We start from the raw sequence: 17,666 nt of genomic DNA, 5'->3' as shown, positions 1-17,666 counted from the left end.
TGGTTGTTGTTGATCGTGGTTGGTCCAAAATAACGATAGTAAAGAAAAACGGCTATCTCAAAGGATCACAGCCCTGTGACACGAAAAAATTCCATTAAACAACAGTGGGGAAATCTAACTGAACACAGACTTATCAATCGAACTGAACTAGAGACCTTTATGGTGTTCTGCGAATTTCCACAACCGTAACAATATATTTAGTAATCTGCCATTTCTCCAAAATAAACTCTTTAATGCATAAAATGTTTGCCTGAGTGGTAGTTCAGTTGCTACATTTGAGAATGCTCATGATCAGACACCAAATCACAGCAATTTTTAAATCTTGCTGTACTTTTAAACACAGCTATGTGAAAGACATACATCATGATCATTGTGCAGACTCTCTTGTGAATGTCAACTGGTTTGATCCCCTCTTTTATTGTTTTTATATTGATGTATAAAGCTCTGAGTAGAGTGTGTACATAAATCACAAGCAGGACAAATATATTAACAGACATAAGTCCATATTTTAAAAGCGAATTTTGAGTACATGAATAGATATTGGTCGAACACATACAATAAATAATGTATTTCATCTGAATCTGGATCTTGAGCATCCAGAGCCATCGGTTGAGGTGGAAATGGTAAATGGGCCAATATTCCTTCACAATGCAATTTAATGATTGATCCCTTTTCCAAAGTCTTGGTTTTACCCAGGATGCTTTGACCAGTGTTGATGTTACTTATGATACAACTTCCACAGGGTCGACCATATAAATACACAAAATATCATCATTAAACGATTATTTTTTTTACTTATTCTGCATTATAAAGTCAATTTCAAACTTCAAAACAGCCTCGTCCAATTGAGGAAGACATTCTTCCAATTGTAGCCCCAAACTTGTAGATTATATCATCCACCATGCTTCACTGTAGATCTTGAACAATGACTATGATTTCATCCTCCCCTTGACTATGGAACAAACTACCATTGTTGCTTAAAAAATTCATATCTGGACTTTTTATGTGAAGCTTTCACTTTCTCCTCACAGACAGGTCAGTGGTCTCTCTGTCCTCCACCACCTCCTTTGTGGTCTTGTACCCAATGCTCTATTCGTGCTTCGCCATTACCCCCCTCCAGATTCCTGAAACTCACAGAATCACTGCTCACCTCCACTCTTTCGTTCCTCTTTTCTCCCTCCTGTGAAATCAGCTTCCACATTTTCATCAATCTCATTCTTCCCTCCAGATCTTCAAGACAGCTGTTCACCACCATCCCAGATCATTCCCAAACCAAAACCATTATATTTTCTGCCCCCATTAACTGCCCCCTCCACCCCCCAACCCAAGTCCACTTCTCTTCAAATATCAAGTTTTCCTTCGTGAGAGTTTGTTTCTGTATCCATCTTGTCTGCCCAAAGCCCTCATTTGTCTAAGTTTCCCTCTATTTTGTTCTTCAACCCTACTGTTGTTCTGCTCCCCCCCCTTCTCTATTTAATGTTCATTTTGTTATCTTGCTTCCTGATTCGTTCAGTGTTTTAGCCCTTCAACGAGCCTTGACTTTGTATTCAATTTTTTGTAAAAAAAAAAACAAAACAATAAATGGACCATACATGGTGTACATGAGGAGAATGGCGTTGTGAGTCAAACAATACAAGTATCTTTTTGTATAAACAGTAAATATATGACCCCCTTCATAACCTCAGTAATCCTTCCTCTATTCTTACCTCCCATCACAATCCCCTTATACTTTTTACAATTCCTTTACCTAGTGAGTGCAAAGAGGACATTCACGGAGAAGCAGTCAAAGTGTTTCATTATTTTAGCACTACTTTTAGATCCTGAAATCTAAGTGCTTGTCTAGATAAAAGGGCAGGTTTTACTGTCACTCCGTGAACACTTAAATATTCGTGGTGGGAGATCAGAGAGTAATGGTCCTTCAACGAGGGAATTTTACAAATGCACCTGTCCTGCTTGAACGAAATGAGAGGTGCTTGCAGGAAGATATCGGCACTTTCAGGATCGTTCTGTAACAGCTTGAAGTTCCTCTGGATTATATTCTTGACTCAAAGGTTAATTGCATTGTAAGTCAATGTGAATGGGATTCCTTCTTCAGTTTTTCTTCCCCAGAAAGTTGCAATGCCACCTGTCTCTCCATGATGCGGGGGAACTCCAGTACATCGGTCAAAATGGAGGTGGGAAATGAAAGGCATGTTTGGCAAAGAACTTGCACATCTCATTGGATTTTGAAGTCCAATTGTAGCTCCAGCAATGGAGAAGCCCCAGGAATTGGAAATATGGCAGGGATCTTTAATGTGGGAGGTTAAATGTAGAAGGAAGCTGTGTGAATTTGTAGCTTTGTAATGGACTGTAGTGGCAAGTTCATTCTCTTTGACTGAAGAATAATGTCAAGAAGGGAGTCAGAAACACCTGAAATCTCACATATGACAGACATGTACCAAATTAAATCAAACTTGGTACAAGTATGTGTGATGATGGAATCATGTGGGCGGAAGCATATCTGTCGATGTCGCTATGTCGTAGAGTGTCCTTGTAGTTTAACTTTGTAGTAAAAAGTGACTACACGTTGTCAGAAGGAATTATGTTTGTAAAGGTTGGAGTGACAATCTACCTTTGCACCCCTTTTCTCAGCTGGTTTGATGACATCCTTCCATTTTCCAGAGATTTAAGTGCATTCCATTATTATTCGGGGAGGTGGGAAAAGTTGATGTCGTGGTCAAATTTCAATGCATGGGGATGCCAAAGTGACATTTTTGACAAAAATGGTCTATGTAGATAAACTGTCCACCTGGGGAGTGAGATCAAATTGGTTTTCTGAATGTTTCGCAATTCAAAATTCATCTTTCAGCGATTGGTCAGGGTTGTTCTGCGTGTTGCGCAAGAATGACATGAGCCTTCACGATCAAGTTTAGTTTTCCAATCACCCTCCATTACAGCCTCTTCCTCACCAACTTCCTGTTGGAATGTTTACTTCCTATTTTGTTTGTAAATGTATTTGCTACTTTGATGCTGACTGTTGTAGGTGACAACATTGATTTACCATCAGATGCCAAATCCAGTCATTCCTTGGCAGTGACTCCACAACTGTCTATTCTCTCTTTCATCATTATATGCTCTCTTGGTTGTTAAGGCCCGGTCACACCTTGACGTTTTAGCCAACGTATGCCGATTTTTGAATTTTTTTTCTAAAACGCTGGCACACGTTGAATACGTTATGGGTAAGTTTTGATAACATTGAGAGCACACTGAAAAACACTGCCATACGTCGTTGTACGTTGGCTTTAAACGTTGTACTTTTTCGTTGTCCTCAAATTTTTTCATGCTTGAAATTTCACGACGTATGCCGGCGTATGACTCACACATTCCGCTACGCTGGCCACAAGTTGTATGCACGGTCTGCGATCGTTGACAGACGTCAACACATGCTACTTGTAAGTTAATCATAAGTTGAGACACGCCGAGGTAATGTTTAGCGTACCCGAAACTTATTTCTAACCTATGATTAACGTGTTGTTGGCACGTTACGCGATCGTTGCCACACATCGACAGATGTTACTTTTAAGTTACTCATAGGCTGAAAGACGTCGGTATAATGGATCGTCCTTGCGTCAGCGTCCACGGCCATGGCCAGGACACTTATTTGCAGCATTCTTCAAACTTTTCTTCGGCATGACGAGGATGTTCACACTTCGATGTCTAGCTTGGCTATGATTCCAATTGTCCATCGGCAGCGTCTATTTAAAATAGTCGAGTTTGAGCGTTTTAACACGTTCAGAAGAAACGCTTCAAATTTCAAAACCTCAGCGTCAAAAAACAAAGGCGAGTGACAGCAATTTAAATCGTTCATTGTAAACAATGAAAATAGCTGAGTGGTACCGTTTAAAAGTCGTTGAGTGTAAAAAAAATCCAATTGTTGAGCGCAAGCGTCTACTTTCAATAGTGGAGATGCAGCCATTTAAATCGTTGAGTGGCAGCCTATGAACCTACCCGTGGACACGCGGACGCAAGGAGGATCCATCATAACCCACACCCTCCCCCTCACACTCACCTACTACTGCCAACATGAACAAACTACTACTAATACTGATACTGATACTGATACTGATACTGATACTGCTGACATGGACATCGACTCAAAAAGGAACTCGAAAACACTGTTGGGTTCCCTTTTATGAGCAGCATTTTTATATACCAATTCCCAAAACTGCTGGGAACACGTCTTTATATGGCAGTTGTAACCTAGAAACACGTTCATTTATTTTTTTCTTGTCGACCGGAAGACGTCATTGGAATACGTCTACATACGTCGATGTGTGTTGGGACTACGTAAAGAATTGGTTCAAAGCACGTTAAACACAAGTTAGAAATAAGTTTCGCGTAAAAAAGACATTACCGCGACGTGTTTCGACTTATGAGTAGCTTATAAGTAGCGTTTGTGGACGTGTGTAAGCGTCCACATATCGTGTGTAAAACTTATCCCCATCGCATGCGGAACGTGTGTCATACGCCGAGTACGTCGTAAAATTTTGAACATGTTTAAAATTTCTTGACGTACTCTACTTACTACGACGTATGATAGCGTACTTTAGCGTTGTACTCACGTATACCAAACTTACTCATACCGTATTTGATGTGCCGCAACGTTTTAGACACATTTTTCTTAGGTCGGCATATGCTGGCAAGATCGCCAAGGTGTGACCGCGATGTTGACACTTCCATTTCTACGGCAGTTATGATTCGAATCGTTGTGCGTCAGCCTTTTAATAGGTTACGTCACGACATCGTCGGCGATGCATGCAACGTGCTATGCCGAAGTTAGACTATCGTTGGGCATCGGTTGTGTAGGCCGACAACATGTCATCATTCGTTGGTATAAGTTATCTATAACACAACGAAACGTTCTGTGTCCATTACTAATGTGTTATGCATACGACCAACTCGTTATGAATACGTCCGAATCTTAAAAAAAAAACATCAAAAGTTCAACGTCAGCCAGCGTTTTACATACATTTTAATACATTGCCATCGCTGGCTAAAACGTCAAGGTGTGACCGGGCCTTTACTTCTGGGGCCATATTCTAGTCTAGACTATGTGAAGAGTTAGTTGCCACCATGTTGTTCACCTTTCTATCTCACAAGCTGTTTCTAATGAAAAACATGGATCTGAAACTAGAAGGGCACTTGGTAGAGCGCATACCTCCACCACATATTGCCTGATCCATGAGAACATATCTGGCCCATTACATTTTTGAGATATCGTGCTCCATATAATTTTGGCCCTATCTCTCACTGGTAAAGAATCACTTAAAAAATTATAGTAGTCGGATCCGGAACTTCACCAAAATCTAAGCAATTCATCATGATCAGACACCGAACCTGTCCACAAACTTTCATCTGGGTCCGTCCACAACTTTTTGAGATATCCTGCACATAAAATAGAAATAGACAGAAAGCGATGAAAACGTAACTTCCTTCACCTTCGGTGGCAAAGGTAGCAAAGCATGTGCTGTTCTAATATATACTGTACTAGACCGCAGCATCAAGCTACATTAGTTTGAATCCGAAATTATGCAGAATGTCTTTCTCCTCAAATTATTGCTCCATAGTCTGTACTCTCCTACAACACAAAAGAGCCACAGTTAACATGAATAAAACAAGCTCGAATGAGCTAATATCCTCGTCCTCTTTATGATGACGTCATAAAAACGAATATGACGTCATTGTGATGTATCAGGTTTGCGATAAATTATCCGTGCTAATGCCCGGCTTGATTCCCGCAAACAAAATTCAAACAGCTTGCCTAGTTTCGGAGATAATGGTATAAGCAATTTCCATTAGCGGCGATATTATGACATCAACTTTTTTTCTAGGAAGAATTTCCAAAATCGGAGATGGTTACTGCCTGCGCGTGGGCTTTCTGCATATACATGGCAAGTTTCACGAAGAACCGATGAAAACTCTGGGTTGTGAAACAAAAAATGTCAAAGAAATAGGAATGACGTCATACAAATTGATATGACATCATATGTGTGGTAATTCATCTCTGCTAATGCCCTGTTCGATTCGCACAAACAGAATTCAAAAAGCTTGCCTAGTTTCGGAGATAATTTTTTTAGGAGATTTCCATTAGCGGAGATATTTTGACGTCATAACTTTTTTTTTTCGGAGGAATTTTCAAAATCGGAGATGGTTATTGTATGCACAGGGTATTTTTTACATATATATGAATTCCTGCTGGTCATTTTGAATTCCTGCTGGTCTATAGATGTTTACATTAATGGGTTGGTGTTGCTCCATCACATCGAACACCCCCGTTTCCCTTCCACCGCTATATTCCAAAACATACAAGCAAGATAAACACTTTGAACGAAAATGAAATACAGATAAACCAAGAAAGTTGATATCGGACTGAGGGCATTAACGCAGCAATGTTGGTGGCCTCGGTTCGATTTCAATCAATTGTATAATTGCTCTTTTAAAACACACCACAGCAAGTTCCCACTTAACGTCGTAGAAAGTGCAACGTTAAGCTAAACGATGTGAAGCAGAAGAGAGATATTTCCCATCGATGTATTGTTATAATGGGGGTGGGGAGGGATGTGTTCCTCGGGTACATTTTCGGTCACCCTCAAATAACTTTAACCTCAATATCATATTCCAGCCAAATATTCAACAAATCAGTAGAGAACACAAATGGACAATGAAATGAATAATTGCAGGGGTACTCACCAAAATGTAGGTCTGAGATTGCTTGGCGGGATGGGAGAGGTTAGGGTGTGGAGTGGAAGCGTTACAGGGAGGAGGACGTGGTACATACACATCTGTACATGGCTCGTGTTTCATCCATATCTGTACATGCTGCTTGTGATGATACGACAGTAGATGTACTTGACTCCCCAAAAAGAGTTGAAACGTCAAATTTCGTCATTTGGTGTTTTTACCAATTTTCTTTCGTCATTGCCATCATATTGCTTTGCACATCAGAGTGATTAATTTTTCTGTACATGTATAAACTGTTCACTATTCTCACCTGAAAATGCTCTTCCACATTTAACCCGAAGGCTGGAATCTCTAATTTTCATGTCCTCATCAACGAATCCTCTTGTTTCGCAGTGGCATTCTCTATGCCTTTAGGGGAGGACTCCTTGTTCCACTTCATAAATAATTCAACTCATTGATAACTTGGGCAGTGTCATTTATTAAAGACTAGCTTATCACGCTGATAGCCAAGCCAAGTTGTTATCTGGGGACTGCACACCTCAGTGACAAATAGGGCAGAGGGCTTGCCTTGTACACTGGCCTGTAGAAGATCAAATGCTGCAGGATCATGAAGCATGATGTGTAACCCAAATGTAACACTTATTTAAAGAGGTCAAGGGGATTTGTTAAATGGAATTAGTTTTTGATTATTTGGTTGCCTGACAAAAAAAACCATCATTGACCTTTAATTACCCCTCCCAGAAAAGGTGGAGTGAAGTCATGTTTTCCATCGTGTCCGTTTGGCCGTCTGTCTGCTTGTCTGTGAGCAGGATATTTCAAAAGGTTTTGGACGAAACTTGGTGGACAGGTCGGGTGTGTGACAAGGACGAATTGATTGGATTTTATTGAAGATAAAAAAAATATTTGAAGTGTTTTTCACCATTGAGAGATGAAGCCAAAAACGATATATAACACGATATCTCAAAAAGTTGTGGATGGATTTAGACAAAACTTGGTGGATCAGTTGGGTTGGTGACGAGAACGAGCCGATTAGATTTTGGTTCAGGTCTGGATCCAGATCGGGCCTATCAATGGGATACAAAACGTAAACTGTTCAGACTGGCGGAGGTATGTGCTCTACCGAGTGCCCGTTCGAGTTTCCAATTGCTGCCGCCTTGCTCTTTTTGAACATCCCTCGTAATTTAGAAACTCGTGGGCTCAAAGTCGCAAGAATAACTACTTATAAGCAAAGCTTGATATGGAAGAAGTAATTTGGCTGATCACACCTTTGCGTCGTCATGTAATCATCCACAGACCCAACTTAACACATCTACTTTTAATAATATAAACAACATATCTATTTACTTAACAGAATGTTATTGGTACACCCTACTTACCAGAGATACAATTTATGACAATTTCCCTCTCCTAAAGAGATGTGACCCACCTGATGGAATGGCTCAATCCATTGGAGCACCATTTGAGTCTGATAAGTCACAACCCAATTGGGAACTGAACTCGAAGCAGACGGCTCAAATGTGACCAAGCTACTGAAGTGCAAATGATAGAGTGGAGCAGAATATAAATTGGTGGACACTCACTATCAGAATGTGATAAGATGTTAATTCATGCAGTGACAACCTACCCTTAATAAAATGCTCAAGTTTGCATTCATTTGTTTACTCTCGTATCTCACAAACTCATTACTTCAAAAGTATCACTTATTGTGATGGCGATGTCAAGAAATGTATGTTTCTAATTGAAATTAGCAATGCAAAGACTAATCTTCCCTTCATGAAAAATGACACTTTTAAACTCCTCAGCACTGCCTATTCTAAAGTGAGCTTGAATGTCACTCTGCTGCATGTCATGTGATGCAGATGTGATGACCAAAAGTGAAAGAAGTTGTTATCGACTAAAGAAGTAGCCAAAGAGTTCTCGATTCAGATCTAGTCCTGGCTTTAACTTAGGCCATGATGTCACCTTCCTGTTCGGTGCTTCAGATGGATGAGCTGCTCCAAGAGAACTGAAGGCAGTGATTGTACTGGCTCTTTGCCAAGTGGTGCACGATGCTATGTTTAGCTCTGCCATGGTTTGCTGAATCCATTAACGGCTTTGCCACTTTCACTTTCTCATGACCAAAATGACAGCCAATCTCTGATACCCTTCACCCTTACTCAGGTTCTTCTGGACAGGATAGCACTGCTTCTTTGTCAAATGGTTTCACACTCTTCATAAGCAACACCTGGAATGTTTTATCAAAGTTCTGCTGTTTTGAATTCCTCACTATTGTCTGCTGATGTTAAAAAAGTTACAATGCATACAATCTCACCCACTTCATCAAGGATATATCTCATTAATCCAACAGCAGGCCTCGCCAGCTGGTTGGTGAAAGACTTCGTCAAAAAAGTTTCTCCTGGCCAACCCCACAAGAATGTGGAAATAGTTGTAGCCATGAAAGAAAGAAGTATAAACATAATTGACAATGCAATGGGATATACCCATTTATGGATAAATGATGGTATGGTTTGAGTTTTGGTAGCATGGAGGGCCATAGAACAACAGTAAAAACAATAACAATCCAATGACAAACGGAAAAATGGAGACAACTAAAATAATTCCATGATGGTTCGGCTTGAACCACTGCCCACTGGAATTGTGTGATGTCATCCAGCAAGGCAAACACTTTGAGAAAAGTCTGCTTTTGACTTCCAGTTCTGGGTTTGGAGCATTGGCAGGTCTCCTTCAGGGCTCTCTGCTGACGATCTCAAAGTTAAGTTTCCAGTCGTTATCTGTCCCGTTTTAACTGTTTAACTAAAAGTCTTTTAACTAAAAGTGTTGGACCAGTTTGTGATTGTACCCAGATTTGTAGTGAGCGAAGATGCTGCTGTTTGCCAGTCTGAGGGATGACAGATGGTACGGCAGAGGGTGGAGTCATCAGCAAAGAGAATCAGAGGATTTTCCAGAGAGTCGGAGAGATCATTGATGAAAACCATAAAAAGAACAGGGCACTGAACGCAACCTTGAGGAGCTCCAGCCTGGACAGGAAGAGGGGATGAAAGAACTCCATTTAGGGCCACACGTTGACTGCGACAGGAGAGGAAGTCTGCGAGCCATGAGTGGAGATGGCCTTGGATACCATAGGAAGAGAGTTTGGTGAGCAGGGCAGAGTGCCAGACTGTGTTAAAAGCACATGATATGTCCAGGGATACGGCTCGGATTTCATTTCTGGCATTGAGGACCTCCATCCATTGTTGGGAGAGCAGAAGCAGCATATCCAGGGTTAAGTGACCTGGTCTAAAACCAAATTGATGATCGGAAATCCAGCCATTGGAGAAGAGGAAGGATTTATTGTCTGAAACGATGATGGATTCCATAACCTTGCTTATGATTGGGAGAAGGCTGATTGGTCTGTAGTTGCAGGGATCCATTTTTGCATCTTTTTTATGCAGGGTAGTAATGTTTGCTGATTTCCACGCAGATGGCCGATGGCCTTGAGCAAATGAGAGGGTGAATAGAACAGAGAGAGGGTGAGCAAGAGCGGAGGAGCAGGTTTTTAGGACAAGTGGGCTGATACCGTCTGGACCAGTTGCAGAATCTGAGTCGAAGTTTGACAGCAAGCTCTCCACCTTGTCAGGAGAAAAGGACATAGAGTCCAGGGACAGTTGGGTGCGACTGGGTAAAGTGGTTAGAGAAAGCAATGGGTTTTGGACACAATATTTAGCTGCAAACACCGAGTTTAGACATTCAGCTTTTTTACGTGCGTTATCAGCAGTGCTGCCATTTGAGGTAAGGGAGGGGATGGAGGGGGAACGTACACCAGAAACAGATTTTATTATATGCCACCAGGATTTTGAGTAGGGAGAGAGGTTTGAAAGTTCAGATTTGAGCTAAGAAAGATGTTGTTTTCTGGCTTTCCTGAGGGTAGATATACACTTGTTCTGAGGTTTATGGAAGGAACTGAGATGACCCTCAGTTGGGTTTGCTTACCATGAGGCAAAGGGAAGTTGTTTCAGGACGACTCCCTCGCCACAAGCTTCAATGAACCAAGGGCGGGAGGAAGGGTAGGACAACTGAAGACGAGAGGCGATAAATCTGTCCATGAGGGAGAGCAAGTTTCTTTGAAAGAATTCCCAGGATGAGTTGATGTTGGAGAAAGTAGTGATAGGAGACCAGTCTATACGTTTGAGGGCTGCTTGGAGACCCTGCCAGTCGGCTGGAGTGAAATGCCAGACTCGACGGTGGTGAGGTGGTTCTCTGATAACAGCCAGAGAGATGTCCACTTTGACAAGGACGTGGTCAGAAGAACCGATTGGAGCAAAGGAAGAGCAGCAGATATTGTCAGGGAAATTTGTCAAAATCAGATCCAGAAGAGATGGAGTACCATTGGTTGAGATCTGGTTCGGGAAGTTGACAGATTGTTTCAGTCCCGATGAGTCGCAGAAAGTTTTTGCTGAAATGCTATGACAGGTGAGAGAGGTACCACACTGAGCATGATGACAATTGAAGTCGCCACATATGAGGAAGAGAGAGTTTGGATGAGAAGATAACTGTTTGGTGGACGGTACAGTACACATATAAACATGAGGTGGGAGTGGAGGGGAAGCCGTAGCCAGAGGTATTCCTGGGGGTGTGGGGGAGTGAGAGCAGTGCATGGAGAGTGAGGAATAGTCTTTGATGAAAAGAGCAACTCCTCCACCAGGACGAGGCTCAGGTCTGTCATACCAGAGGAGGGAGTAACCAGGGAGAGATACTTGGGAGTCAGACACGTCTGGGGGGAGGAAAGTTTCTGTTCAGCAGATTATGTCTGGTTTGTCAGTAGCAACCTGTATGGAAAGATATGAAAGGTTTGAGAGAAGGCCCCAGAAATTTGAGGTCCACAATGTTAATGAAGAGGGAGGGGAGGAAGCTTTCGTGCAGGGGGTGGGAGGGGAGGGGGAGGGTAGGACAATGGATGAGGGGGGGTAGGGAGGGTTGTTGAAAGAGTGTGGGGGATTGCAGAATAGCTTGCGAGGGGCCGGATGAGGAGGAGAAAAGGCTCTGTGGTTCTGGGGGAGAGGGGGACAAGAGAGAGGGAAGAAGGCAGTTGAGGATTTGAGGAGGTGGAGTGAAGAGATGGAGGTGAGAGGGCAGTGGAAGGAGGAAGCTTTGTGGATGAGAGGGGGGCAACTTTGAGAAGGGTGAATGGTGGGAGAAAGATGAGGGGGGAGTTTTTGAGAGATTGAGAGGGAGGCTTGGAGGGAGAAGAGTGTGATGGTTGCTTTGAGAGTGATCTGAGTTGGCACTGAAATTGGAAAAAAAGAATGGTCGATGGAAAGCGAACATTGAGAGCAAACTGTGGTTTTTTTTATAAGTTATAGGTTAGAGATGCGATTGAACACATTTCCTGATGGATGAAATAAACGCGAATTAAGAGAATGGAGGGAAGAAACGCTGTAACAGTTGGATTTTTTCGGCAAGGTATGAAGGATAGGTCGAATTGAGAGCAGCCTGTTTAAATAGTAGAAGAGTAGTGCATTTTGATCCAGTAAAAAGTACCACACATGTGAAAGAGGAAGATGCAACATTATAAGAGATCGTTTTTATTAATATTATTATTATTGGTTGAGAGAGTTTTCATCAGATTAGGTCATTGAAGTGTAGAAAAAATCGTGAGGTGAATGGTGAAATTGGATCGATAAACGCAGGGTTTCTCAACAGATCACGTGGTTACGGTAGAAGCACTTGGCTCTGGGAGGTGTATCATCAAAAGTGAAATTATTTATTTTAAATAAAGATTGCGCAACATTTGGAAAAGGGAAGGTTGAAGAAAAATCGTGGAAGTGTGTGGTGAATTTGGATGGTAAAAGTAGTGTGAAGCTGCTGGGTCAATGAAAATTATCAGGAAGAGTAGAGAGAGACACGTGGTTTCAGGAGGTGGAGCGATCGAAAGGATACAAGGAAGATTATTATTTTTGATGTATTTTTGAAGAACAGGTAATATTCGTGAATGGAAGGTTGTAGATCGGAAGAAATCGTGAAGGTAATGGTAAGAGAGGGTCAGCTCAGTTGAATAAAGATGGTGTGGAGGAGGAAGAGAAGAGGAAGAGAAAGTGGAAGAATCAAGACTTGTGAGTGTGCAAGGAGAAAGGTAGTTTTTTGTTATTGTTATTTAAGACAAGAAATAGTGTTTAGTTGGGAGGGATGGGGGATGTTGGGAAAGTGGGGAAGATAGAAATTGAAGGTAATGGGGAGAAAATACAAATAAACACGATTGTATACCAAGGGGAGGGATGGGTAGGCCTCAAGCACCCCAAAAGACAAGGTCAACGAAAACTCACAAAATAGCAGGATTTTTGAAACAAAACCGAACTAGAAACACACAGTAACATGTAGGTGAGAAAATAAACAGTTAAAACGGGACAGATAATGACTGGAAACTTAACTTTGAGATCGTCAGCAGAGAGCCCTGAAGGAGACCTGCCAATGCTCCAAACCCAGAACTGGAAGTCAAGTCTTGGGCATCTGAAAGGGTTAACAAGGGTCTAAGGGTTCTAGTCAATAGGTTCAAGAGGTACATTACAATAGTATGTAATTAATAGACGTATGTGTAGTCAGCGTGCAACTGACATTCAAAGAGTACGTCATTAATAGACATCATGTGACATGCAGACATGAACTGAGCTTTATATATACGTATCTTTTGTACTATAAGAGAGCGGTTGTCTGTGTGTGTGTGTGTGTGTGTGTGTTCGTGTGTATGGTCACCATTTTTCTCAGAGTTGGCTAAGTGGATCATCTTCAAACTTTCAGAGGTTCGTTTGTGAGTACCTGTGGGTGTTTTCGGCAAAAAAAAAATCGAAAATTTTGAAACAAAATTTCGTATATTTTTTTTAATCACTCTAATAGTGCCGAAACCTTTTGGATTATTGATAGTGACTGTATATTCAAGTACATAAATGCAAAAATTAATACGAAAAAAATTATCAGACATTCAAATACAAATAAACCCCTTCCAGAAGCGGTCAAAGTTAGTGGTACATCTTATTCTTCCTGAACGGCACCGTATTTATAGATCAGGGGCAAACTTAACCTTGAAACATCAACGGCACATTCAGGAGCATCCATTTGACGAATAATATCAAATTCCACTTGCAAGGTAACACTTTTACATTGCCTCTGAGTGAAAAATCTACAAGGTGTTCACAAAGTTCTGTTACCCCCTCCGCAGAATGTGATAAATGAACATAATGAACACACAAGAGGTATAAATGTGAACTGTGAATACAGGAAACTTATTGTCATAACACCAATGTATTAACATGACAATATGTACATATATATATATATATATATCTTCTTCTTCTTCTTTCGGCTGCTCCCTTCAGGGGTCGCCACAGCGGATCATCCGTATGATCCGCATTGTGATTTGGCACATGTTTTACGCCGGATGCCCTTCCTGACGCAACCCTGGTCGCTTCTTACGACACATATATATATATATATATATATATATATATATATATATATATATACACATATATATGTTGTTGTTCGTCTTTCGGCTGCTCCCGTTAGGGGTCGCCACAGCGGATCATCCGTTATGATCCGCATACTGCTTTGGCATAGGTTTTACGCCGGATGGCCTTCCTGACGCAACCCTGGTCGCCTCTTACGACACAGGGATAAGGATTGGGTTTCACCATGATTCCGGGCTGCCCTACACCCTTTCATAGGGCGGCCCAGTGCAGAGTGCCTGTCTTCAAGCGATCCTCCAAACCAAGCCTCAGAGTAGCCGGAGGAGGAGTGATATAAGCGACATTTTTTAATGATGTGATGATGATGACAGGCTCGGATGATCGGGTAAGGGTTAAAATAGTGCTATATGGCATCAACTCCAAAATGGCCGGTGTCCCTGACATCACTCTTCCTCACGGCGCCTCATATATATATATATATATATATATATATATATATATATATATATATATATATATATATATATATATATATATATCTGTGTGTGTATGTATGTATGTGCAATACATACATACATGTACACATTCGAAACGTACCAGGGCAGATGTTGATAGAGTCAGGAAGGGGGGGGGTGTGAGGTGAGGGGTAACGGGACTTTGTAACCATGCTGTTGCTGCAGTAGATTTCTCCTTTTGCGAAGTTGATTTTGCGATCTCTTGGTTTCGGGTCTCATGTGCATGGACACAATTGACAGTTGCCATTCCACGGGGTTTCCGCAAATTTCACGGAATTGAGAGTTAAGCAGCGACTGTGACGGGCCATTTTTAAATCTCTCTATAGTGCCTAAGCCTTTGTAGCTATGTGAAAGGGAATATTAAATGACCCCCGACCCCATTCCTTCGTCAGAGTAAAGAAATGTTTTAGGCCCCCACAAAATCAGTCTGATTTGCCCCTGGTCCACAGGTTGACAGGTTGACCTGGTCAAATGTCGAGCGGCCCCACCCCCATCAGGCTGATTGACAGTCGTAGTCCCACCCACCCCTCTGATCCGTTCCTATTCCTTTACAAAGGAATGTAGTTTTGCACACTTTTTGTGAAATCCTTTCGAGCTGTTAAAATTTCTTTCAGTTTGCACCATCCCACTGCAAAATGCAGCAGATTGGTGTTTAAACCAAGTTCGTAGCTTAAACCAATTTTGGGTTAGGCTGCAAGAAAAGAATAAGAACAATAGCAGGTATATTACAAAGCTAATATGCATATACTGTGTATATAAATTACTTTTCAAGGTTTTTTTCCAACTATGGAGACATACTTGGTCTATTGCAGTTGAAATATTGTTCGCCTTCATTGTCGTGTTGAAGTTGATGACACATCATCACAAATCCTCACACTTCCCACCTCAACCAAAGTTGAAAGATGGTAAAAAAAAAATTCCACCAGGTAATGGCCCAATATCAAGTTTTTGGTTAATTTTTTTTTCCGTTTTGAACCCTGTGACCCGAAGTCCCCACCTCCTGAGGCATGGACGAGAGGTCAACTCCCAAAAATCATGACATATTTCATGTGTCCCCAACGTTGATTGCATATTCAAAGTTTCATGGAGAAATGCTTAAAAATGTGCCCGCAATTGCATTTTTTAATATTTGACCTTTTGACACCACCACAGGGAGCGGGGCCAAAATTTATATTGGTCTCGCACCTTCTTGCCATGTGGTGATCATAACTACTAAGTTTGGTAAATTTCTGCACAACTGTTTCAGAGGAGAAAGCGTGATGGACAGACAGCCGGACAGATGGATGGACAGACAGAGAGAAAGACAGGTAGATTGAGCCGATTACAATGTCCTGCATTATTTTTTCTTCGAAAAGTGTGGTGTTTATAAGCATATTTGTTAAGGGTGCTTTTTAATTTAATTATTGCCCTCATTGTACTCTTTCACACAGATGCCCTTGACAGGTGATCATCATCATCATACTGTGCAGCCAATTGTTTGTAAGTTTCAAGAGGATTGATGGTTTAGTTGACCAGAAATTTCATTATTCGCTGTTCCATCATTTGTAATATAGTTGTCAGATTTTGTGTATTTGGAGTTGGGTTACTATAAACGACAGGTTGACTATTTTAGCTATTGCTAACGGATGAGAACATGGATTTGGCTCTTGAGTCGACTCAAACGGATAATGCAGTATTCTTGCCAAGCTCGTCTGATCATAAAGCAACAGATTAACCATTCTCCATATGGACAGGGACCCTTGTAACCACAATGAAATAAAAGCAGAATCATGAAACAACAGTCGTCTTTATTTTAAACAACCGGCCATGTCTGTTCCTGCAATAAGATATTTTTTTGTTTTTTTACGTGCTTTGTTGACCACATTGAGTTCATTTATTTTGCGATTTTAATACCTTTTTCACATCATATTATTTATTTAAAAGGAAGAACTAATTATATTACTCGTAACAACAAACTTAGCTGACCATATGAATGGTTCGAGTTCATGGTTGGTGGCTTCAGGCTTTGTGATACTTTTTGAAAGGTAAAAGAGAACAGAATTGTTTACTTGTGAAAGGGAGGATAAGGTAGGAGCCTTATTGAAATGTTAAAGAGAATGAGAAGAATCAATAAAATTGATTCCTTTTTCTCTTCATTACAACATGCCAAGATAGAGCATATCTCATTTCCAATACGTTCTGCAAAGCTTACCCTATCCAGTGCAAATTGAAGGAGATGAAAGTGACCTGTCAACTTATAATAAGGTTCACAACGAAATATCAAACAATTAAATAACATTTGTCCCAAAATGTACAAACACATCGTCAAACAAATGCAAACACATCAGCCCACTTCGCATCCCGGCAAAGCGGCACGGTTTCCACCCCAAACATGTTTTCCATGTCCATATGTATGCATGTGTAGATATACATACACACATATATATATATATATATATATATATATATATATATATATATATATATATATATATTTATTCTGTTAAGTACATGTGAGACAGGTCCCTTCCTTTTGTCTAGTGGGAGAATCAAAGGTGTGTGTGTATAGATATATATAGATATATACATATATATATATAGATATATACATATATATATATATATATATATATATATATATATATATATATATATATATATATATATTTCTTCTTCTTCTTCTTTCGGCTGCTCCCGTAAGGGGTCGCCACAGCGGATCATCCGTATGATCCGCATAGTGATTTGGCACATGTTTTACGCCGGATGCCCTTCCTGACGCAACCCTGGTCGCTTCTTACGACACAGGGATATGGTACACCTATTTTAACCGGGGTATACACCGGCCCAGTATACTGGTACTCATTTCGCCGACCTCGGAAGGATGACAGGCTGAGTCAACCCCCTGGTGTATTAATCCAGTGGCCCAACGGGGTTTGAACTCAGGACCTTTTGGATCCCAAGCCGCTGCCCTAACCACTGCGCCAACACCAGGCATATATATATATATATATATATA

General features: G+C 41.0%; 1 long non-coding RNA gene across 1 annotated transcript in view; it reads left to right on the top strand.

Moving 5' to 3' along the window:
- The window catches only part of LOC147011114 (uncharacterized), a 61,641-nt gene extending 45,260 nt beyond the window's left edge, over positions 1-16,381 (top strand). The window contains exons 3-4 of the long non-coding RNA XR_015052340.1: positions 15,918-15,978; positions 16,102-16,381. This is a non-coding gene — a long non-coding RNA (uncharacterized LOC147011114). The remainder of the gene's footprint in view (positions 1-15,917; positions 15,979-16,101) is intronic.
- The last annotated feature ends 1,285 nt before the right edge of the window (positions 16,382-17,666 follow it).

The sequence above is a fragment of the Eptatretus burgeri genome, chromosome 16 (assembly GCF_056783735.1).
Source record: "Eptatretus burgeri isolate ZD-2024b chromosome 16, Ebu_testis_v1, whole genome shotgun sequence".
Classification (NCBI taxonomy): Eukaryota; Metazoa; Chordata; class Myxini; order Myxiniformes; family Myxinidae; genus Eptatretus; species Eptatretus burgeri.
The sequence above is the reverse complement of the archived record's forward strand: the minus strand, read 5'-3'. Positions and strand labels throughout refer to the sequence as shown.